Here is a 24,783-nt window from a genome sequence, read left to right as displayed (position 1 = left end):
ACTACGGCAATCATCTTCTCCACTTCACCAAACCTCCCACTCACTCTCAGCTATATAACTGAGCACCAATTCTCCTGCAAATCACACCCCTCCTTCGTTCTTTCTTCTCCTTTCTCCTTCTTCCTCATTCTTTTCCTGTCTCTCTGCAATTTGAGAGTTATAAGAGACAGAGTGAGGTAGTGAGAGACGGTGAGTGTGGGAGAAATTAAATGAGGAAATATGAGAAACCGAGAGAGGGAGAAGCCGATTTGCAGAGGAAGTGTGTAACCCACCGAACACTTCAGACCCGTGACCCCGCTTGAACCCGATATTCGGCATGAACCCAGAACTATCCGAAGATCCATAACCCCGGAGACCCGATCAATAACCGTGACTAGCGGTGACTAATGAATCTCGGTGGACCCATGAGCTCGGCGAACCAGCAAGCACGAACCCAGTGACCAAAACCCAGACCGTGCGTGCATGAAACCGGACCCAGACCCCAGCAACCCGGTGACCTCCAGTAGCTCTTCCGGCGGCTTCAGTGATCTTCCAGCAGGAACCCGATCATCCAGAACCTGTGGCAGTGACCCAGTAACGTGTGACCCACACTCGCGACCCATCGACCCAGTCCATTCCGTTCGTGCCATCCAGAAATCCGGCGACCAAATGTAGCGATCTTCTGAGCCTTCTTTCCTGCTCGTTCTTCCTTGTCTGGCCGAAACAGAGAGAGAATGAAAGATGAGGAGGCAGAGTTTTATGAAGAAGCCGAGACCCGTGCGTAAATCCAACCCTGACCCATGACCCAACCAACCCGTGGACTTGAATCCATGAGCCCAACCTAGTCGGCCCAACTCAAACGATCCAACTGTGATCTGCAAGCCAAACCCAGCAAACCAGGCCGAGAACTATCCGGCCCAACCCAGAACCAGAAGCCCAATAACCCATAACCCATCAAACCCATAACCCGAGCCCATAACCCATGAGCCCAGACCCGAAGCCCGACCCGGCAGTAGCCCATACCAAAATCTAAAAGTTATTTTTAAAACTTAAAGATCAAACGATAAAACCTATAAAACCAAAAAGTAACATTTAAGTTTTAAACTTTGACTGAACCGAAAACAGGTCAAACGAACTCAAATTTAGTCGATTCAAAGCCCACTATCCTCACAATAGAAATATCTATCACATGGTAAAATTTGATGAAAATTATACTGGTTGAATTTTTAAATTTATAGTTGATTATTTAGGTGCCAAGTGGAACTTTTTACTAACATTTGACTTCTAAATTTGGAAATGATAAATATGTTTTTAGGACTTATAATGACTCAATATAATATATATATATATATATATATATATATATATATATATATATATATATAGTTAATACTTGAATTCTGTAAAGTTAGAATTCAATTTGGAGACAATTGACTTTTTGACCAAAACCGATGCCTAAATGACCCAACTGTCGAGTTTGTAATAGAAATAAATTAAAAGATCAAGACTAGCTGGCCCTAAGTGTCTCCAAAACTGAAGACAAGCTGATTTTTACTTAGTTAGAGAAATTTGGTTGAAAGTTAAGGCCATTTCGGCATTTCCCCCTGACGTGCTCAGTTGCCCTAGATTTTTGTCATTTCAGTATTGGGAAAAATCAATGCCTAGTGTGTGAAACAAGGTGGGACAGATTTGATTTTTTCCAAGTTACCCCTGACATGACAAAAAAGCCCCCTCGAAATAGTCAAAAAAAAGCCCCATTAAAACGGTCAATACACACCCAATTTGCAGGGCATTTTGGTCAAGAAGCTACTCATTGACTAAAGTTGGCTGATGGGTGTAGCGCCCCAGATTTTAAGTAATAAAATAAAATGTCTTAAATTGGAATTTAAGACTGAATAAAATAGACAAGTCTAGAATTGACGTTCGATTCTCATGACTCGACGCTCGAATGGCTTAATATTGTAGGAAACAATATTCACGTCCAGCTGTGAATAAAATACGAGCTTTAAACACAATATTTTAATCCCCGGTAAAAAATAAGGAATACATGAATATTTATGAAAATAAATATTCTTTGGTCTTATTATTTTTAAACCATGATTTTATAAATAAAGAATAATATTATTAGACTCTAATAATATTACAGGATTAATAAATAGACAGACTGAATTATTCAGTGGACTAATTGATATTATTGTGTAATATATATATTTAAGGTGTTATAATATTATTGAGATAATAATAATAACAATGAAACGAACTATGATGAGTGCCAAAAAGTGCATATTTGGACCCCTTAATTTACATTAGTTAAACCTTTAGCTTTGTTATTTTCTGATGCTTTGGTTAGTTTTAGTGTTTTTTATGTTTTGTAGGACAATAAGAGAGAAATGATATAATTCAAGCAAAATACAAGAAAATTTGGCTAGATTTAGACCTTTCATGACAGGACCAAACGATATCATTTTTGAGAGTTTCTTAGGTCTAAATTGAAGTTCAAGATGTCAGCTTTCCAACCCAACAAGTTTCAGCCTATTTAGAGATACATACAAAAAGATATGGCTGTTTTAATTTTAGTCGTTGGATCATCCCGAAAATCCAGAAGTTTGTCCATCTCTCTTATTTTTGTTGTCCCATTCCTTCTCTCCCCAAGCTGGGCAGCAGCTCTTCCCAAAAACCTGCACAGCAGCATTTCTCTTCTCCCCAAGCAGCAGCACACTCCACACCTGGACAGCAGCTGGACAGCAACTTGCAGCATCTCCTGCACTTGGACAGCAGCACCTGCAGCACCTTCCTCCACGCCAGATGATGAGTGCCAAAAAATGTATATTTGGACCCCTTAATTTACATTAGTTAAACCTTTAGCTTTGTTATTTTCTAATGCTTTGGTTAGTTTTAGTGTTTTTATATTTTGTAGAACAATAAGAGAGAAATGATATAATTCAAGCAAAATACAAGGAAATTCGGATGCAGCAGACTACTAGATTTAGACTTATCATAATAAGACCAAACGATATCCGTTTTGAGAGTTTCTTAGGTCTAAATTGAAGTTCAAGATGTCAGATTTCCAACGCAACAAGTTTCAGCCAGTTTGGAGATGCGTGGAAAAAGATATGGCTGTTTTAATTTTAGTCGTTGGATCATCCCGAAAATCCGGAAGTTTGTCCATCTCTCTTATTTTATTTTATTTTGTCCCATTCCTTGTCTCCCCAAGCTGCACGTGAAGAACAAAGCTGGACAGCACATATCTATAATGGGCAGCAACTCTACACTTATTGACAACAAAGATTGAAGAAAATTCAACAAAGTGGAAAAGTCCAAAACCAATATTTCAACAAAGTAGAATATGCATGCGATTTCCTTCATGCTGCCATGTGCACATCTGGACAGCAGCACACAAAAGCTGACTTGCAGCTCATGCACTTTCGGCCAGCAGCATGTGCAGCCCACCAACTTGCACGATTTTCCCCAAGCTGGCAACAATGTTTTGGACACCAACACTTCACTAGTTTTAGTCTATAAGTAGAGAGAAAGGGAGAGAAGGAAGGGTGTGTGTGGAATGGGGCACAGCCCTCACGCACCAAGTCTCTCTTCTAGTTGTTCTTTCATTTTTTATTTGTAAGTGTTTAATTTTTATGCTTTTAATTTAATGTTTTAGGTTGTAGTTATTTTATCATGTGTAGCTAATATTTTCGTTTAGGGTTGAGGATGAAACCTCACCATTGAAGAGAAACTGAGTTTCATGCTTGTTCATGCTATTTGAGTTTATGGGTTTGATTTCTCATTGTTCTACTTCGATTTTTTGAAATGATGTTTTGATATCTCTTGTGATTTCCGGATACAAGTGATGATGTGGAATAAGTTTCATTAAATCGATTGCTTGGTTTTTCATCTATCAAAACATTGGATATTCATTGTGTTTCGTTCAACTAATACATTTGATGATTTGGTTAAATCCTAATATCTTTTGTGATTTGTGCAATGAACGGATTCATTGAATGATTTAAATGATTTTTGAAGCAATGTAGAGCATACCTAAGATTTGTATGTGACAACCTCAAAAGATGTGTGATGAGCATGAGATTAGGTTATTGTGATTTGGTGAGTGTGGATTCCAAAACCCTAGACCCTTTTATTTTCATTATTCTTGTTTATGTTTTCTTTTATAAAAAAAACCCTAAATTTGGAACTAGGTTAAAATAGGATTAGTTTGAATAGAAATTAATTTTCGCAACGCAATTCCCTGTGGATACGATCTCGCACTTGCACATACACTATATTGCAAACGATTCGTGCGCTTGCGAGTATTAAAATTCGCACACCACCAGACAGCTCCTGCACTTGGACAGCAGCACCTGCAGCACACCTCCACGCCAGACAGCAACCTGTAGCACTCTGCAGCACCAGTAGCTCCCATGGACAGCAACTCATGCACGTCCAGCAACTCCCAAAGACCAAGCTGTGCTGGCAGCAATGTTTTGGAGCACAAAAAAAAAAACCAACACTTCACTAGTTTTAGTCTATAAATAGAAGGAAAGGAGAGAAGAGAAAAGGTGGGGAGGAGAAAAAAAGAGAGAAACGGGGGATGAAGAGAAGTGTGAGAGCAGGGGCGTAGCCTCTGTTTCTCTCCTTCTTGGACTATATTTTCCTGCCCCATACCTCTTTTCCTTTGTAAATGTTTAATTTTTATGTTTTTAATTTAAGGTTTTAAGTTTTATTTTTATCATCATGTGTAGTTAAAAGTTCATTTAGGGTTGAGGATGAAACCTCACCATTGAAGAGAAACTGAGTTTCATGCTTGTTTATGCTATTTGAGTTTATGGGTTTTGATTTCTCATTGTTCTACTTCGATTTTTGAAATGATTTTTTGATATCTCTTGTGGTTTCCGGATACAAGTGATGATGTGGAATAGTTTCATTAAATTGGTGGCTTGGTTTTTCATCTATCAAAACATTGGATATTCATTGTGTTTCGTTCGACTGATACATTTGATGATTTGATTAAATCCTAATATCTTTTGTGATTTGTGCAATGAACAGATTCATTGAATGATTTAAATGATTTTTGAAGCAACGTAGAGCATACCTAAGATTTGTATGTGAGAACCTCAAAATATGTGTGATGAGCATGAGATTAGGTTGTTGTGATTTGGTGAGTGTGGATTCCAAAACCCTAGACCCCTTTATTTTCATTATTTTTGTTTATGTTTTCTTTTATCAAAAACCCCTAAATTTGGAACTAGGTTAAAATATGATTAGTTTGAATAGAGATTAATTTTTGCAACGCAATTCCCTGTGGATATGATCTCGCACTTGCACATACACTATATTGCAAACGATTCGTGCGCTTGCGAGTATTAAAATTTGCACAACAAACTAGACTCAAAATGAGTTTAATTTATTATCTTAATGAATTATACATAATGGTAAAGACCTAATGTAAAATATCAACGGATAAAGTATCTTAAGATATTTTTATGAAAGATATTTTTATGGAAGATATTTTACTAAAGTTAATGATTAAGAAAAAAAATAATATCTTGTTATTTTTATAAAAACTAAACTCCTCCCTACCAGTTCACGCATCACTCTTCCTCTTCTTTATTATTTTTTTCCTCTTTCCTCATTCTTCTTCTTTCTACTTCTTCTTCTCTATTCTTCTTTTTCTCGCCCGTATACACAGACCGAGTGAGAGGGAGATGAGATCGAGAGAGAGTAAGACGGAGAGAGAGAGAGAGAGAGAGAGAGAGAGAGAGAGAGAGAGAGAGAGAGAGCCGATCGAGGGACTGAGATGCCGGGAGGGGGAAATGATGCTGTGAGTGGAGAGGTTCACGTGCTGCACATTTTGGAAAGAGTTTTACTGCCAGCTCAAGAGAACTCCTTTGTCTTTTGTCTTTTCCACCTTGTGTCTCACGAGAATGGTGTGCATGTGGTTCGGTGCTTCTAGACTTTGTTGAGTGGAAAGAGAGATGCTTTATTGCATGTGCTGCCGAAAAGGAGGGAAGACTTGATTGCATGTGGTGGCCGAAAAGGAAGGAAGACTTGATTGCATGTGGTGGCCTGCTTTGCTTTATTACTTTTCTTCTTTTTCTTCTCCTCTTTTCATTCACGGATTTGCCTTCTTTTCTTTCACAAAGTCCATGAGTATTATTGCTAGGTGTTGCAAAGTCTTGATGGTGGGGTCACATGTCTCTCTTTTGTCTTTTATATATATATATATATATATACATATTTTTTTTCCTTTTTATCACTTCATCTACGATTGGCCCCACTTGTCCAATTTATTTGCACTTCTACCAAAATATCATTTTTTTATCAATCACCTGCAAAAAATACTAAAACACCAAAACTAACAAAAAATATTAAAAATAACAAAATTAAAGGTCTAGCTTATGTAAATTAAGTGGTCTAAATATACACTTTTTGGCACTCATCAATATTTTTATGGAAGATATTTTACTAAACTTAATGATTAAGAAAAAAATAATATCTTGTTATTTTTATAAAAACTAAACTCCTCCCTACCAGTTCACGCATCACTCTTCCTCTTCTTTATTATTTTTTTCCTCTTTCCTTATTCTTCTTCTTTCTACTTCTTCTTCTCTATTCTTCTTTTTCTCGCCCGTATACACAGACCGAGTGAGAGGGAGATGAGATCGAGAGAGAGTAAGACGGAGAGAGAGAGAGAGAGAGAGAGAGAGAGAGAGAGAGAGAGAGAGAGAGAGAGCCGATCGAGGGACTGAGATGCCGGGAGGGGGAAATGATGCTGTGAGTGGAGAGGTTCACGTGCTGCACATTTTGGAAAGAGTTTTGCTGCCAGCTCAAGAGAACTCCTTTGTCTTTTGTCTTTTCCACCTTGTGTCTCACAAGAATGGTGTGCATGTGGTTCGGTGCTTCTAGACTTTGTTGAGTGGAAAGAGAGATGCTTTATTGCATGTGCTGCCGAAAAGGAGGGAAGACTTGATTGCATGTGGTGGCCGAAAAGGAAGGAAGACTTGATTGCATGTGGTGGCCTGCTTTGCTTTATTACTTTTCTTCTTTTTCTTCTCCTCTTTTCATTCACGGATTTGCCTTCTTTTCTTTCACAAAGTCCATGAGTATTATTGCTAGGTGTTGCAAAGTCTTGATGGTGGGGTCACATGTCTCTCTTTTGTCTTTTATATATATATATATATATACATATTTTTTTTCCTTTTTATCACTTCATCTACGATTGGCCCCACTTGTCCAATTTATTTGCACTTCTACCAAAATATCATTTTTTTATCAATCACCTGCAAAAAATACTAAAACACCAAAACTAACAAAAAATATTAAAAATAACAAAATTAAAGGTCTAGCTTATGTAAATTAAGTGGTCTAAATATACACTTTTTGGCACTCATCAATATTTTTATGGAAGATATTTTACTAAACTTAATGATTAAGAAAAAAATAATATCTTGTTATTTTTATAAAAACTAAACTCCTCCCTACCAGTTCACGCATCACTCTTCCTCTTCTTTATTATTTTTTTCCTCTTTCCTTATTCTTCTTCTTTCTACTTCTTCTTCTCTATTCTTCTTTTTCTCGCCCGTATACACAGACCGAGTGAGAGGGAGATGAGATCGAGAGAGAGTAAGACGGAGAGAGAGAGAGAGAGAGAGAGAGAGAGAGAGAGAGAGAGAGAGAGAGAGAGAGCCGATCGAGGGACTGAGATGCCGGGAGGGGGAAATGATGCTGTGAGTGGAGAGGTTCACGTGCTGCACATTTTGGAAAGAGTTTTGCTGCCAGCTCAAGAGAACTCCTTTGTCTTTTGTCTTTTCCACCTTGTGTCTCACAAGAATGGTGTGCATGTGGTTCGGTGCTTCTAGACTTTGTTGAGTGGAAAGAGAGATGCTTTATTGCATGTGCTGCCGAAAAGGAGGGAAGACTTGATTGCATGTGGTGGCCGAAAAGGAAGGAAGACTTGATTGCATGTGGTGGCCTGCTTTGCTTTATTACTTTTCTTCTTTTTCTTCTCCTCTTTTCATTCACGGATTTGCCTTCTTTTCTTTCACAAAGTCCATGAGTATTATTGCTAGGTGTTGCAAAGTCTTGATGGTGGGGTCACATGTCTCTCTTTTGTCTTTTATATATATATATATATATACATATTTTTTTTCCTTTTTATCACTTCATCTACGATTGGCCCCACTTGTCCAATTTATTTGCACTTCTACCAAAATATCATTTTTTTATCAATCACCTGCAAAAAATACTAAAACACCAAAACTAACAAAAAATATTAAAAATAACAAAATTAAAGGTCTAGCTTATGTAAATTAAGTGGTCTAAATATACACTTTTTGGCACTCATCAATATTTTTATGGAAGATATTTTACTAAACTTAATGATTAAGAAAAAAATAATATCTTGTTATTTTTATAAAAACTAAACTCCTCCCTACCAGTTCACGCATCACTCTTCCTCTTCTTTATTATTTTTTTCCTCTTTCCTTATTCTTCTTCTTTCTACTTCTTCTTCTCTATTCTTCTTTTTCTCGCCCGTATACACAGACCGAGTGAGAGGGAGATGAGATCGAGAGAGAGTAAGACGGAGAGAGAGAGAGAGAGAGAGAGAGAGAGCCGATCGAGGGACTGAGATGCCGGGAGGGGGAGGCCGATCTTCCGGTGAATGAAGCTGGTGAAGCAAGGGGAGCCGATTTCTGGCGAGCCCGTAACCCGGGAGGAGCTCCAATCGTGAAACCCGTGAAGCCCATGACTCGCAACCTGCTAGACCCGAGAGAGAGAACCCGGGCAGTTTGTGAACCCGTGAGGACCCGATCCTCCATTAACAAACTTTAGCGAACCAGAGATGAATCGGCGGCCTGAGATGTGATTTCCGGCGGTCTAGTGGCGGTTTCCAGTGAATCTGGGCAGAAATCCGGTGGAAATTAATGGAGATTTCGGTAGAAATTCTCAAGGTAATTTCTTGTGATTTTTTTGAGTGATATTAGATTTTTGTTGACAATTGTTGTGAATGATTTTAGTGACTGATTGGTCTTGATTGATTGTGTAATCCCCTGTTTTGAGTTTAGATAAAAATTATGTATTTTGGTTGTTAAACTCGTGTGATTTCGATTGTGTTGTTTCCTGTTGTTGGCCGTGAGTGGGTCGTGTATCGGCCATAGGTGTTTTGGCTGTTGGAGGTTTCGGTCACTAGTAGTATGTATATTGTTTATGGAGGTTTTGTTGTTTGACTGATTGGGTGTTTGGTGTAAAGATTTCTAGGTTTGGTCTCACAGCTAGGTGTGTGTTGATTTGGGTTGAGTATTGCCTTGTATTGGTTATGGGGTTGGCAGTATGGGTTTTGATAGTTGTCTTGATGGTATCTTTTTATTATAAGAGATAACGGTTGGAATGATTTTAGGTTTAGAGAAAAAGGATTTTTGGGTGAGAAAATGTTATAAGAAATGTTATGAGTTTTAATGATTTATGGAAAGTATATATATATGGGGTTATGGTTGAAAATTAATATTAAGACTAAAACATGTTATGGCTTTCCAAAAGTAAAACGAAAATTGCACCACTCACGGCCCAAAACCCACCTTCCACACTCATGGGTTCTCTCACACTCTCGATTCATCTCTATGTCTCACACAATCATGTGTGTGTGAGAAGAAGGAAGGAGAAGGGGAGAAATGGAGAGGGAGGGTCAGTTGTGCGAGAGAATCAGAGAGGAGAGGAAGAAAAGAAAGAAAAGGAAAAAGGGAGAGGCAAGTCGAGCTTGCGAGTGGGGGAGAGGGAAAGAAAAAGAAGAAAATGAAGAAAGAAAGAGATAGTGGGACATGTGTCCAACTGTGGGTGGTTGGGAGGAGATAATGTTATCTCCTCCTAGCCAACCGTGTGCTGACACGTGGCAATGGAAGATTACTGATGTGCCACAAATATTGTATTTTAGGACCCCTTAATTTATATTAGTTAAACCCTTAATTTTATTATTTTCTAATGTCTTGTGCAAATTTTAGTGTTTAGATGTTTTTCAGGTCATGGAGAGAAAATAGTCTCAATATTGGTGGAATTGCATTCAAAAAGAAAAGAAGACTCGTTTCTTTGCATGCAGGACATTAGGAGCATTAATGTGGAAATTCAGCATGAGGTGGTGCAAATTTTTGTTGAAGGCAAGACACGTGAGGCACAAAACAGCAGCTGCAAAGCTGCTGGACAGCAGCTCACCTTCAATGAAGAAGCCAGCCAGCATGGGCAGCACTCAAGGAACACATACGTGAGGCACAAACAGCAGCTGCAAAGCTGCTGGACAGCAGCTTGCAACCATCACATGGACAGCTTCTCCAAGCACACTCCACGCCTGGCAGCTTCCTCCATTTCAGCCAGCACCTTGGCCAGCTGCTGGACAGCACTCCAAAGCTGGACAGCACCTGTCCACCTCACCAGCAGCATCTTCAAGGCAGTAGGCTGCACCGAATCCCAACCTGCTGGACAGCATGGGCTGCACCGAATCCCACCTGCAGCACTCCACTCGGCCAAACAGCAACTCCAAGATAATGCAGCACATGCACAGGTCCACCTACCAAGCAACATTGTCAACAACCAATAAAAAAAATACTAAATATTTTCCTCCATACCTGGCAGCACTAGACTCATCTCTCCTTTTTCCCACCTTTCGGTTAGCAGTGCACGTGCTGGACAGCAGCTCATCAACATCTTTCACTCAAAGGGACAGCACACACCTTGCACTCACCAACCGGGCAGCAGCTCCCAAGTTCTCCATAAAAGAAGAGCTGCTCTACGAAAAAAAAGGGGGAGAGGAGAAAACACTCAAAAAAAAATGTAGATTAGTTAGGAGTTTTAGTTTTTAGGTAGTTTAGTTTTAGGAAGCTCTTCACGTACAGTGAAGAGCTTCCCCTTTCTTGTTTTTAGTTTTCTTTCCTTTTCAATTTTTAGTTTTGTTTATGGATAGGTTTTGATAAACCCTATCCAAATATCAATGGCTTAATCGTGTTGTTCTTTGAGATATTTATTTTGGGCATCGATGATTGCATAGCTATGAGAATTACAAATTTCGTAATTGTTTTTAATGCTAAATGCAATCATGATGAAATGCTTATCTTGTCTATGAGAAAGCTTATCATTTTGATTGTACTCAAATTATATTTGTCATCCAAAAAATGATAAGTGTAATGGTTATGCAATGGTATTCTTTGAACATGCAACAAGAGGTTTTGATAGTTCATGCCTAGGATACACAAATGATGCTACACCCTAGCTTAGGTAGATGATTTGTACTAATCTTAAGATGGGCTACACTTAATCATTGTTTGCATGTAACTAAGTTAATAAATTTGATACTTCATGCCTAGGATAGACGGATGATGCTACACCCTAGCTTAGGTAGATGATCCGTACTAGTCTTAAGATGGGGTATGCTTATTTTTAATGATGGTATTTTCTTGACACTTTGTTGTGTGATTGACAACCACACACGGGTAATATCATGACTAAAATGAACGTCCCATGTTAACATGATAGCCATTGGTACAAGGATAGTGGTGAAATCAATTCCCTAGTTTTCATCTCATTAAGTTCAACTTTAATTTATTTTCCAGCATTTAATTTCTGTTGTTAGTTTACAAATTAAAAATCACAAAAACAACATTTTTCTAAAGGATAAATTATGACCGATTTTATTAAAGCTTGATGCATGCAACCAATACATTCCCTGTGGATCGACACCCTCAATATAGACACTGTCCTACAACGATTCGTTCTATTGCGAGTGGTATTATTATTGAAGTACAAAACGACCACATCAATTACATTTTATTTTAAAGCCCAGAGTTTTATTAATTACATTAGGACCCCATTATATGAAAATCTTATCTTTTGATAATTAATATCTAACCCCATATTTAAATTAAACACATTCTATAAGAAAAGAAAAAGAAAAGAAAAGGAAGAAAGAAAGAGATAGTGGGACATGTGTCCAATTGTGGTTGGTTGGGAGGAGATAATGTTATCTCCTCCTAGCCAGCCGTGTGCTGACACGTGGCAATGGAAGATTACATTTTATTTTAAAGCTCAGACTTTTATTATTTTTAAGCTATGGATAACTCTTGAGAATCACATCTACCACTTTTTACTAACTCCAAAAAATAACAACCCACTACCATGGCATGTGAAAGGCATTGCCAAACATTGCCCTTATCCCTTAACTTTATCCTTAGGAAATAGGAAACAATGGAAAAGTAACAAGGGCAAAGCCCTTATTCGTTCAACAACCTCACACCCTCTGTCTTTCACACACCCTCCCTCCCTCCCCACTTCATTTTCTTCCTTTTCTTTCGTTCTCCTTTTCCTCTCTGCCCCTTCAGTTCGTTGTCAAACACACCTTATCTCTTTACTATATATCTTATATTCTTGTCATTCTTTTAGATTTTTATTTTTCACCTAAGGTAACATTGGCTTAGATTTATATTAATATTAAGTGACCATACAAGAAAAAAGTGGACACTTGTCAGTCCAAGAGAAGATAAAAAATAGGTGATGACGTGGCATACATATAGGCTGTCATGGGCTTGTGTAGTAAATTCATGAGACATTTGACCATATATATGCAATATGATTTCTATGAAACTTTTCAGTTAGATAAAGGACTACGAGCTGAGCATTTTGGGCTTTGAATTGACTCATTTTGAGTTCGTTTAACTCATTTTCCATCCATCCAAACTTTTATATCCATTAAACTTTTTCACCCAAATCGGACACTTAAACGTACTTTGATTTACTCCAAATGGAAACCTTTAAGGTAAGAAGCTTACAAAAAATATTTTTAGATGAATGCTACCAAACTTTAGGACCAATTCTCTTTATTTTTCCTGTTATGGTCGTGGGTTACAAGAGGTCTTTTAAGAAGTTTTATGTCTTTAAAGTGAAAGTAACAATGTGAAAAATTGACTATGCCGAGGTTCCTATTTATAAATATTTGAATGGCCAAGAATTCTTCTAGCAACCTTTAATCAATGGATGAGTTTTGTTTAGCAAAGTGCTCGGCCATGTAGGGTAAAGATATTAGGCTTTTGGAATCTTGAAAAATCTTGGGTGTGTTTGATAACGATTTTTTAGGTGCTTTTGTTTTGTTAATGGTAATAAAAAGTGATTAATGCAATATAAGGTATAAAGAAGTTTTGAATTTTTTTTTTTTTTTTTATGGACAAGTGAATATGTTATGTTTCGTAGTTGTTTTTTTAATAGTAATAAAAAGTGATTGATGCGTTATAAAATGTGAAAAAAGTTGCAATGTATTGAAGTTGATTTTTTTAGAGAAAAATGGGGGGTGCGGTGGGGGCTTTGCCAAAAACACTTTATCTATTTACCAAATATCTCATATTTTTCATGATTTTTACTTTTCACTTCAGGTAACTTTGGCTTATGTAACTACCAAGATAGTAAATAAAAATTTAGTATTAATAAATTATATTTATTAAATAAGATGAAACTAATATTAAATTTTAAGTGATTATATTTATATAATTGGAATAAAAAGGTTTTAAGGTAAGGTGATGGAATTAGGAAATCAAATGTTATTTATGAGTATTAGTGTAGTGAATAATTAATTGTGATAAGAAGTTGTAGTTGAATAAAATATAAGTGTTAAATAACAATTAACAACAAAAGAGAACTATATGAGGTGTGAGTAATGTTATAATTTAGAAAAATTTAAGGTTTAAAATAAAAGAATAATCTTATCCGTAGTCGTGTGTCAAGCTATGGATAACTCTTGGGATATCTTATCACTTAACTTTATCCTTTGAAAATAGGACACAATGGAAAAGTAAGAAGGGCAAAGCCTTTATTTGGTCAACAACTTCACACCCTTTGTCTTTCACGCACTCTCCCTCCCTCCCCTTTTCATTTTCTTCCCTTTCTTTCTTTCTTTCTCTTCTCTCCCTTTCTAACCCTTTAGTTCGTCGCCAAACATACCTTATCTCTTTACCAAATATCTCATATTTTTGTCATTTTCTTAGATTTTTATTTTTCACTTAAGTTAACATTGGCTTAGATATATATTAATATTAAGTTACCATACAAGAAAAAAATGGACACTTGTCAGCCCGAGAGAAGATGAAAAATAGGTGATGACGTGGCAGACATAAAGACTGTCATGAGTAAAATTGGTATGTCTTGTGTAGTAAATTCATAAGCAATTTTGACCGACTTTATGCTTTATGATTTCTATGAAACTTTTCAGCTAGATAGAGGACTACGAGTTGAGCATTTTGGGCTTTGAATTGACTCATTTCGAGTTCGTTTGACTCATTTTTTGTCTGTCCAAACTTTTATATCTGTAACGACCCGCACTTTTACAAAAAAGCGTAAGTGGAAATTTTGATTTTCACGTATCGTTATGACATCAACAACAACGTCATCAGAGTATAAATTGACAGCAGGATACATTTTTTTCTTTTATAATAACACATTAGGGCTGACTGAATAACCTCAATATATAAAATAATAACTATTTGTTTTGATATAATAAAATACATCCAATTAACAACATACGTACCACATGCGGCACAAACATTACATAACCATTTTATATAACATCTACAAACTAAAAGTCTCATCCATAACCTAGCAGCTCATACCTTCGTTCCTACAAAACTCGCATGTGATTGTTGTTAACACCACAATCCCATATTGTGGTTGAGTGAGTCAACAGTCTTCAACCACATAGTGACACACTGGTTTATATAACCATATACAATGCATTCAAATGTTGACAGTTATATCTATATACTTATAATCATGCTACACATTCACATAACCATATCCACATATTATCATGCTGGTTCATCTACTTTACCTCTTTACTACTCATAGCCACATCTCTTCTTAACGCATTATTAGCGCTATCTTCTCCGCTAATTTAACACATTATTAGCGCTATCTTCTCCGATAATTTAACACACCATTAGTCAACCACATACCTCATTCTTCTATCATTGCCTTTCTCTATTATTCCTTCAACCTTTGGTTCATCCGTCGGTCTTATCAGTATATTGATGCCTTGGTACCTAAACTTTCGTTTATCTGTTGGTCTCCTCAATTCACTGATACCTTGATGCCTAAACCTCCAGTCTTTTTATCAAGACTTATATCACACCACAGTATAATCATGCAAGCAGCATCACATCCATAATCTCAACCAAAACATGTTACACATATTAAATGCCAGACATCAATTAGCATATAATCAAATAAAATAGAGATCACAACATTACTAAAAACTAAACTACACGTATCACCCTCAATGAGTAAGAAATACTCACAATTCTTTCCTGCTACAAAGATTGATCCACAGATATAATCACTGTAATATACATATATAATACAAGCAAATAGTGAATCAGTACAATTCACTAACGGCATATAAAACTCTTCAATTATAATGCCACATATTTCATGTGGGCATTATAACTGCATTTATATTAAATTATCAAAATACCCTTAACCATTATAATTACCAAAATACCCTTTTCATAATAATTACCAAAATACCATTTTTCATAAAAATGATTCTTTTTGCTCGGGCATCACAACGGCATGATTTATACTTCAATCACTCTGCTTTGAAAACCCTATTTTAAAAACATAACTTAAATCATTAAAGGATAAGAATCTTATTCGAAATATCTAAAATATCTTTTTAGGATATTTTGTAAATTACCTCAAAATATCTACTGGGATATTTTGTAAAATATCTCAAAATATCTTCTGGGATATTTTGTAAAATATCTCAAAATATCTTCTGAGATATTTTGTTACATACATAATCATAAAACATGTTATTCTTTTCGCTTCTTAATCCGTTCTACCTCTTATCTTTTAAAACGCTCTTTCTTTTTCTTATCTTTCTACTAATCAAGAGATAACGTAGAGAGGATCTTAAAGATTCTTACCTTAATCAAAACCCGAGAGAGATCCTTCTTTCCTCTTTGTTGCTAGACACCCAAGAGGAAGAGAAAGAGAGGAATTAAGAGAACTTCTCCCACAACGCTCACACACACCAAATCCGGCAAAGATAGAGTGATGGAGATCCTTGATTCTCCTTTTCTTGTACCAATATGAGAGGTAGAGAGAGAGAGTTAGAGATATCTATATATGTTCATGAAGAAGAAGAAGAATTAAGCTCCTTCACATTATTGTTGACCAAGAGTGATTAAATCATGATGAAAGGAGAAAGAACTTACCAAAGGGAAAGAATTCTTTCTTGTTTTTCACACCACTAGCCGTGAGACTCCAAACAAAAAGAAGAGAGTTCTTGTCTTTGCTTGAATTGAAAGAGAGAGTTGTAGATCCAATAGAGTTTTGAGAGAATTTCTTCCAGAGAAGCAGATGCGATTTGCGAGAGGAGTCATCCTTTTATAAAAGAATGAATGGCCAAGATCTTTCCACCATAATCTCATCTAATGGCTTAGGAATCAACTTGGAGAACAAGTTTATGAGTCATCAAGTAATCATCACCTTTTCCAAATATCTCTTATCCTCAATTTTCATCTAATGATTGAGAGAGTTTCTTAAGCATTAAGTTTGGATCAATAGTTGAGAGTTTTACACATGGGTAGATGAGGTGTTGCTATGAGTCATTAATCAATAATAACTTTGTAAAAATATCACGGATTAAGTTTTCAAAACAATACATTCAAATGTGAATGCATTTAGAATATCATGATGAGTTATTCTAGTAATGATTACTTTAGATAAAAATCAAGGAAAGAAGAGTAGAACGTAGAAAGGAGAGCTTCACTTAGCATAGGTGACTCACCCATCTAAAAGGAATATTAATCATAGCTAAGAGTGACTCATTTCTTATCCAAAAGGAATAATAATCATTACTCATAAAATATCATTATCTTAGTAACCTTATGCTATATTTAGGTAATTTTCTCCTTAAATATTTACTTGACCTTATAGTAACTATTAAACTACCATACAAGACAAGAATGGGCACTTGTCAACTCAAGAAAATATCAGAAAATCAATAGGGTGACGTGGTGGTGACGTGGCAGAATCTTGGGCTGCCACGCATGCATGCTGTCCAGTCCAGGGGCAGTAGGTTCATGGACAGTTTCGGCTAACCTACAAAAATCTGATTTCTATGAAACTTTATAGGTAGCTAAAGGACTCCAAGAAGAGCGTTCTGGCTTTTGAATCAACCAAAATGGAATTCGTTTGACCCTATTTTTGTTATTCCAAAGTTTAAGGTCCGTTTTAACATACCGATACACTTATACATATTTTTCAATAAACATTTAATCTCTTTGAACATATCATGATGAATATTTATGAATAAATATTCATCTTTAGTTTATTAAGCCATAAGTCCTATTTTAAGTTATTAAATTCAATATCTTAAAATACAGGGTGTTACAATATCTATTAAACTTTTTCACCCAAATTGGACACTTAAATGTACTTTGATTTACTCTAAATAGAAACCTTTAAGGTAAGAAGCTTACCAAAATACTTTTTGATGAAAGCTACCAAACTTTAGAATCAATTCTCTCTATTTTCTTATAGCCGTGGGTTATAAGAGGTCTTTTAAGAAGTTTTTTGTCTTTAAAGTGAAAGCAACAATGTGGCGAAATTGACTATGCTGAGGTTTCTATTTATAAATATTTGAATGGCCAAGATTTCTTCTAGCAAGTTTTAATTAATGGATGAGTTTTGTTTAGCAAAATGGTCGGCCATGTGGGATAAAGATATTGGGTTCGGGGATTTTGGGGTTTCGATCAATTTGTTAGATTCTTTTTTTTTTTTTTTGCTGCAATTTGGTTTGCACGGTCCTGATATTTCTCTTTTTTTTTTTTTTTTTTCCAATCTTTTGGTTTGTTTTCTACCGAGATAGTGATTAGGTGCATATGGTTTGTTAGATTCATTTTTTTTATGCATTTGCTTTGCACGTGGTCCATGTCTTTCCTTTACTTCTTTTTTTTTTTTTTTTTCTTTTTTTTTTTTTTTACAGCTTTTGGTTTGTTTTATGCCAATATAGTGATTGGGTGCATATGGTTTGTTTACTTTCTCTGCATTGGGTCAATATGGTTTGTTTACTTTATCTGCAATGGGTCCATGTGTATGGTGGATTATTTAATTATGTTGTTGCATACTATTTAATTGATGTTGTATTTATGTTGGACCATTATGTTGGGTTATTGGGTCCTTATATTATAGTTCAGCTTAGTTAATGTTTGTGCATGGTTCAGCTTAATTATGTCTGCGCATTGGGTCCTTATTTAATTATGTATGTGCATTGGGCCTTCATTTAATTCTGTGGGTGCATGTTATAGTAGTCCCATGTTATATGTAGGTGCATATTAGAGTGGTCCCATCAATTGTGTTGGTGAATATTTTTGTTGGTGCATATTATAGTGGTCCTATCAATTATGTTGGTGCATATTGCATATTTATGATTTCATTTCATGTTATTTTGTTTGTTAGAATAATGATTTCTTTCTTCAAATTTAAATTGTGTATGAGTGGTCCCTTGTCCCATTCATAATGTTGTATTTTTGCATATGTAGGATGAAATTGGTGTTTAAGATAAACTATGGGGGTAGGTTTGACATAAAATATGGATGTATTTATGTGGGGGGTGAAATGGATGTTCACCTTGACAATGTTGATCTGGATAATTTGACATTTTTTTTAGCTTGAGTCTATTGTGGAACAATATGGATACGGTCCAAGTGATTTAATTTACTTTAGAGACCCTGAAAAAAATCTAGTTGATGGTCTACATCTAGTATCCTCGGATTATGATGTGGCTTATGATGTGTCCAAAATATTGTATATTTGGACCCCTTAATTTGAATTTGTTAAGCCTTCAGTTTTGTTATTTTTTAATATTTTCAGTTAGTTTTGGTGTTTTAATATTTCTGTAGGTGATTGATAAAAAAATGATGATCTGTTGGTGAATTGCAAATAAATGGGAAATCAAGCAAAACGTGAGGATGTGTCATGCGGCCAGCAAGTCAAGAACAATATGAGTGAGGCGCAAAACCCAACAGAAATTTGCAGAAATTTCTCTTCAAGAATCGAAACACACAGGGCAGCACAAGAGACAAGACTTGCCTCTTTGCATTTCCATGCACCGAGAAGGACCTGCAGCCCACATAAATGAATTTGCTAATTCCATGAAAACCAAATATCAACACACAAGTCAAACCTGCAGCTATATTTTTAGGGTATCTTTTCTTTCCATGAGAAGGACCAGACATGCACGTAAAAGAGCTCTCTTGGAGTCTGCAGAACTAGAAACAATCTTTCCTTAAACAAGCAAATTCTGTCCAAGAGCAGCATGCATAAAGAGAGGGAGTTTATTTCTTTATCAAGGAGACACGATCTTGGGAGAGACACGATATGGGCAGCACCAAATATCTTTGACCAAACATACAATTCTCTCCATCACTTGAATGTGCAAGACCTGCAATGAGATAAGAAATTGAGGCATGCGTGGAGCATTTGATGTAGTACTAAGACAAGTCGTAGAGCACCATTTGAAGAGCAGGTTTTACAGTTTCATTTTTTTTGTGAATCTGTCCGTAATTCACAGCACCCAACCAGCATGAGCCATGAGACAACACAGTGCAAGCAAAAAAGAAGAAGACACGTGAACTGCCGGCTCTTCCCAAAAAGATAACAAAAATAGAAAGAGACAAGTTCATTTTCTCTTGGTAGGCAATACCCAGAATTGTTTTTGCAAGCAAGAGGAAAAATGAGACTAATTTGTCCCCATTCGGCCAGCTAGGAAAAAAAAAAAAGAAAAAAAAAAGAGAAGACCAGCTCGAAAAAAGAAAAGGAAGGAGACGTTAGAGAGAGGTGTGGGCACCACTTTTCAGCTTGTTTTTCAAACCTGGTTTTTCCTTATAAAAACAAAGAGACACCATTGTGGAGGGTGTGCCTTTTCGAGTAGAAAAACAGAGTACAGAACGTGTCTGGACAGCAGCTCCAATCACGTTGGTTTTGTTAGGATTTCAATTCCTTTCTTTACAAGTTTCTGTTCAGATTAATTTTGCAAGGTTCTTGTGCTGTTCTTCTTAGTTTGCAACCCAGATTTCCTTTTCTTGTAGTAAAAAACGCAGCCCAGGACGTGATTGGACAGCAGCTCCAGTCACGCCAGTTTTGTTCTCATTTCGGTTTTACGTTCCAAGTTCTGATTCTGATTCTGTTCTTTCTCTGTTTCTTGTTGTTTTTTTTATTATTATTATCATTATGTTCTTCTCTTTTTACTTCAAAGCCAAGCTCTTTTCTAAAAAAAAAAGGGGAAGACCAAACGTGACTGGGGGTAGCACCAGGTCACGTCTGGTTTGCCTCTTCTCTGCAGTTGTGTTTTCTTTCTCTGTTTTTTTTTCCTTTCCTGTTTTGTAAACATAAAGCAGTTCGGTGGTGTTGATTTTTCTTTCTTGTTCCTTTGCTTTCCAGCATGACCTTGCATTTTTCTGTTTTTTTTTTTGGTTTGTTTAAAGAGAACCAGATGTGACTAGAGCCCAACTCCTGTTCACGTGTGTTCTCTTTTAGTGTAGCAATCCTTAAGTTTTTTTTATGATTTCTTTACAAGTTAATTATTTGTAAGCTTTTCTTTATTAAGCACTCATTCATAGTTTCTTTTAATGTATATGTTTTTAATTCAAGTTAGTGTGTTGTTTCGAGTCATGGAAGGCTAAAATCTTCAACTAAGGTTGAGGATGAAACCTAACCATTAATAACACACACATTCTTGATATGCTATTTGTACAATCCGATGTTTATGGAATTATTATTCAAGTCTCATTCATTTAATTGATTTATGTCTTTAGAATGAATGTTTATTTATTGAAAAGTTGGATATTTAATGTGTTTCAACCGATGGATACATCGACTTATTTGATTGAAAAATGATATCCATTGTGATTTGTTTATCAAACGGATACAATGGATGATTTGATTTCAAATGGATATTCGTTGTGATTTATCTTTGAGTTGGGTTCATTAAATGTTTTAACATACATTGTTAGGGAAATTGAGTAATGAACAAAGTTAAAATGTTTATCGGGTGTATAAATAAAATACAAGAGTGTGTTGTTTGATTTGGTTAGGTGGATTCTAAAACCTTAGTACTTTTTTTTATCATTTGTTCTTTATCAACTTTAATTTTAGTTTGTTATTTTGCATGTTTAAACTCAAAAATTCGGAACTAGGTTAAGATATAATTAGTTTAAATAGAAATTAATTTTTACAAACACAATTCCCTGTGGATCGACCTCGCACTGCAAAACGCTATATTACAAACGATTCGTGCACTTGCGAGTACATTTAAAACACACAACATCTTATATGGCTTTCAAACATGTGGAGACTCTTATTATGGAACTGTATAATGTTTCTTTCCAAGATGACGAAGGTGGGGATAGGGAAGATGGGGAAGATGTTGAAGATGGGGTTGATCTTAATGATCCATCATAGGATGATAAAATTAGTAATGTTGACGATGCTTTTAAAGGGGATTATCGTGTGGATAGGATTGGCCCTTCAACAAAAACTGCTACCAACTCGATGCCTTCAAATGACGAGGGTGTGGAGGGTGATGGGGAGGATAGGGATGGCCCTCATGGTACTGAAGTTGAGGGTGAGGGTGATTGTAGGAGTGGGCCGTTTACATCTGGCCCTTGCATGGTATCATTTGAAGAGTTGAGGCGGATGGCAATAATTCAAAAATGGGTAGAAGTGACATCCTATTGTCACCACCTATTAGTGATGAAGAGGATGGTGGGATTCCAACTTACCCTGATGTGGAGTTCCATGAAGTAGACCTTCTAAATCCAAATCTAAAGCTTAAAATGAAATTTTCTAGCATACAGTTCTTTAAAGAAGCTGTTAGGCAGTATAATGTGAGAAAGGGAAAAGACATAAAGGTTGAAACAAATGAAAGAGCCAAGTCCATAGCAGTTTTTAGAGATCCATCCTCTGAGTACAGAGTGTTTGGTAGACAAATGACGGATGATGAGTTATTTGAAATAAGGTCCTGAAGACAACTATGCTACAGGATTTTCTGAAAATTTCGCTGAAAATCTTTCCTGTTTAAGAGCCGGTTCGGACGGTGAGACACTGACGTCCAGACGGTCACACGTCCGTTGCAAGTAATTTCCATATAATGCTTCGCACGTCCGGACCAAGGGGGATGAACGTCTGGACGACAATTCTTCTACACGCAATTTCCATATCTGCTATGCGTGCGACCGGACCATGATAGGCAGATGTCTGGACTGTTGAAGTCGAATCGGCAATTTCCTTATCAGATGAGCGCGCGTCCGGACCAATGCTGACTGACGTTCGGACGGTGATATTTGAATTGCGATTCTTGCCTTATTTATGATCGCGTCCGGATGGGAAACCACATCGTCCGGATGGTGTATCAATCTTCCCATATTTAAACTTGGAAAGAATCTGAAGCTGATCGATCACTGATGGGCGTCCGGACGGGCTGCTGAGATGTCCGGACGGATGCAAGCTGGAACAGAAGCTTCTTGATACAGTGGAGGGTTCGGACGGAAAGATACGTCGTCCGGACGAATGATGTCTGTCTGGTGTCCGGTCGAAATGAACACGTCGTCCGGACAGATGGAACAGTGGACAGATGGACGACCGGATGGGATAACACATCGTCCGGACGGCTGACAAGGAGTCTGAACTCTTCTATCTTTTTTGCAATGCAGAGTCTTATGAAAATGCTCTGACAAGTGGAATCCCTGTTTACAGCATCTTTACACATAAGTGATTTTGTCCAAACACAGAATGAGGCCAAAATACTAACAAACTTCCCCTTTGACCATTCTGGGACAAAAATCACTTGACCTGTTTGGAAATACATTCCCAGTCCAAAAATATAAATTACTCCCCCTTTTTTGTCACAAAGGGACAAAGGGTAAAACAGAGTAATAAAAACCAACTGTGATAGAAATTACTCCCCCTAACGGTCTCAGAAGGACCCGGGAAACAGAGTAATATAAGTTTAAGTGTTTAACAAAATAACAGAAAATAACAAAAAGTCTCAAAATAACACAAAAAAAAAACAATAAAACAGAGGGAAACTCAAACATCCTCTGGCATGTGTACAGTCTAAGCTGCATCATCCTCATCATCACTGCTGCCAGGATGATGGACTCGAAGGCACTCCTGGAGGTCCAAATGGGTCTGCTCCACCCATTTGTTGATAGACCGCACCTCTAGCTGCAAGGAGGAGATGGACGCTGCATGGTGGTCATTCCTCCCTGAATAGCGGCTAAGGCCTCCATGATCTGAGAATAATTTGCCTCTGGCTCAGATGGTGGGACAGTATGAGAGGATGAAGCTATGTCTGGAAAAGCAACATGCATAGCAGCAGGCATGTCATCATCAGAATCCTCTCGTCGCAGCTGCGCATTCGACTTCATCAATGTCTGAGGGGCTGCTGGATCTTCATCCTAGGCTCTCCATTAACATTGATACTCGACTGAAGGATGATCTGAGTGATTAGGCAGCCAAAGGGGAGACCGGTATTGCTCTCATCACGAGCCTCAAGCATGACTCCCAGAATATGCTTGCAAAGACAGAAAGGCAAGCGAAGATGAACAACATAAACAAACTGGGCCCTCTTCAGTATCAGATCACTGCGCCTGGCAACTGGCCAGAGATTGTGCTAAACAATTTTGGCCAACATACGATGAGCCAGAGCAAGTGCACCAATCCTGATGTTAGTAGGACGCCCCTCACCCTGTGAAACGGCATGGAAGAACTCTCGAAGATCGTCCATAGAGGGAGGAAGCACCACCTCATTGTAAGGACTGGCAGGCAGATCAAGGACTGGTACCCCGATGAACTGACTGATGATCTGGGGATCAACAGTGATGATGTGTCCATCAACAGTGGACTGCAGTACCATCCCATGCTCATCATTCTGAGCCACCTCAAGGTTGGCATAGAAGATGTAACGCCCCCAAACCGCTAAGGGTTAGGTTCGTCCTTTTCTCTTTAAAAACTGCAAAGATTCGTAAGGTCTGCCAAATATCTTAACTAGTATGCTGATTTAAATAAATTAAATATAATAATGATTTTAAAACTCAGAGCTTTTAATAAATGCGGAAACGGTTTTTTTTCGAAATAAACAATCATGTTTGATTCAATAATTAAAAATCCAAGAAAACTAAATTTGTTGTGCAAGTGCACTTATTAAGAAAACATGAATGCAATATTCTAATGCATTCCTAGATCCCATCCCGGCCACCTACGTCTCTCTGCTCATAACCTGAAAACAAAAAACAAAATAAGGGGTGAGCACAAAAACATGCTCAGTAAGGAAATCCTCAACCATAAAACAGTTGAGTTAAATTCTTTTAAAAATCTCCAAAACAATTGTCAAAACTCATTTTTATACACAAGATAATATATATATATTTGAAATTAATTAGTTCTCATAATATGCCCGGTACACTATTACGCCCTGTGTACGTAGGGTTGCGCGGTCGTTGCTGTGACCTTGGGCAGGTAACGCGGTTTACCTGTGGCCACAGGACCCACCCCCGTCAGCTAATTAATTGAAGTGCACTTAGACTGACATAGAGACGGATACCGCTTTCACTAAGTGAATCAGCGGGTGCGCTTCCATCTCAAGCTACGGTACCGAGCTAAATCTCTGCGAATCTCTGCGACTAGGGCCCAAAATAATAGTCTCCTCCACACACGTGCCCTTTTCAAAATTTATATATATCTCATAGAGTTTTCTCACAAAACTTTCTCATTCTTTACTTG

At 37.0% G+C, this 24,783-nt stretch overlaps 1 long non-coding RNA gene across 1 annotated transcript in view; it reads right to left on the bottom strand.

Annotated features, from left to right (window-relative positions):
• Positions 1–24,783, bottom strand: part of LOC133878424 (uncharacterized) — a 30,492-nt gene that overhangs the window by 5,150 nt on the left and 559 nt on the right. The window lies entirely within an intron of this gene.

Source organism: Alnus glutinosa, chromosome 9, assembly GCF_958979055.1.
Source record: "Alnus glutinosa chromosome 9, dhAlnGlut1.1, whole genome shotgun sequence".
NCBI classification, from domain to species: domain Eukaryota; kingdom Viridiplantae; phylum Streptophyta; class Magnoliopsida; order Fagales; family Betulaceae; genus Alnus; species Alnus glutinosa.
Note: the sequence above shows the minus strand (reverse complement) of the source record. Positions and strands in the feature narration are given on the sequence as shown.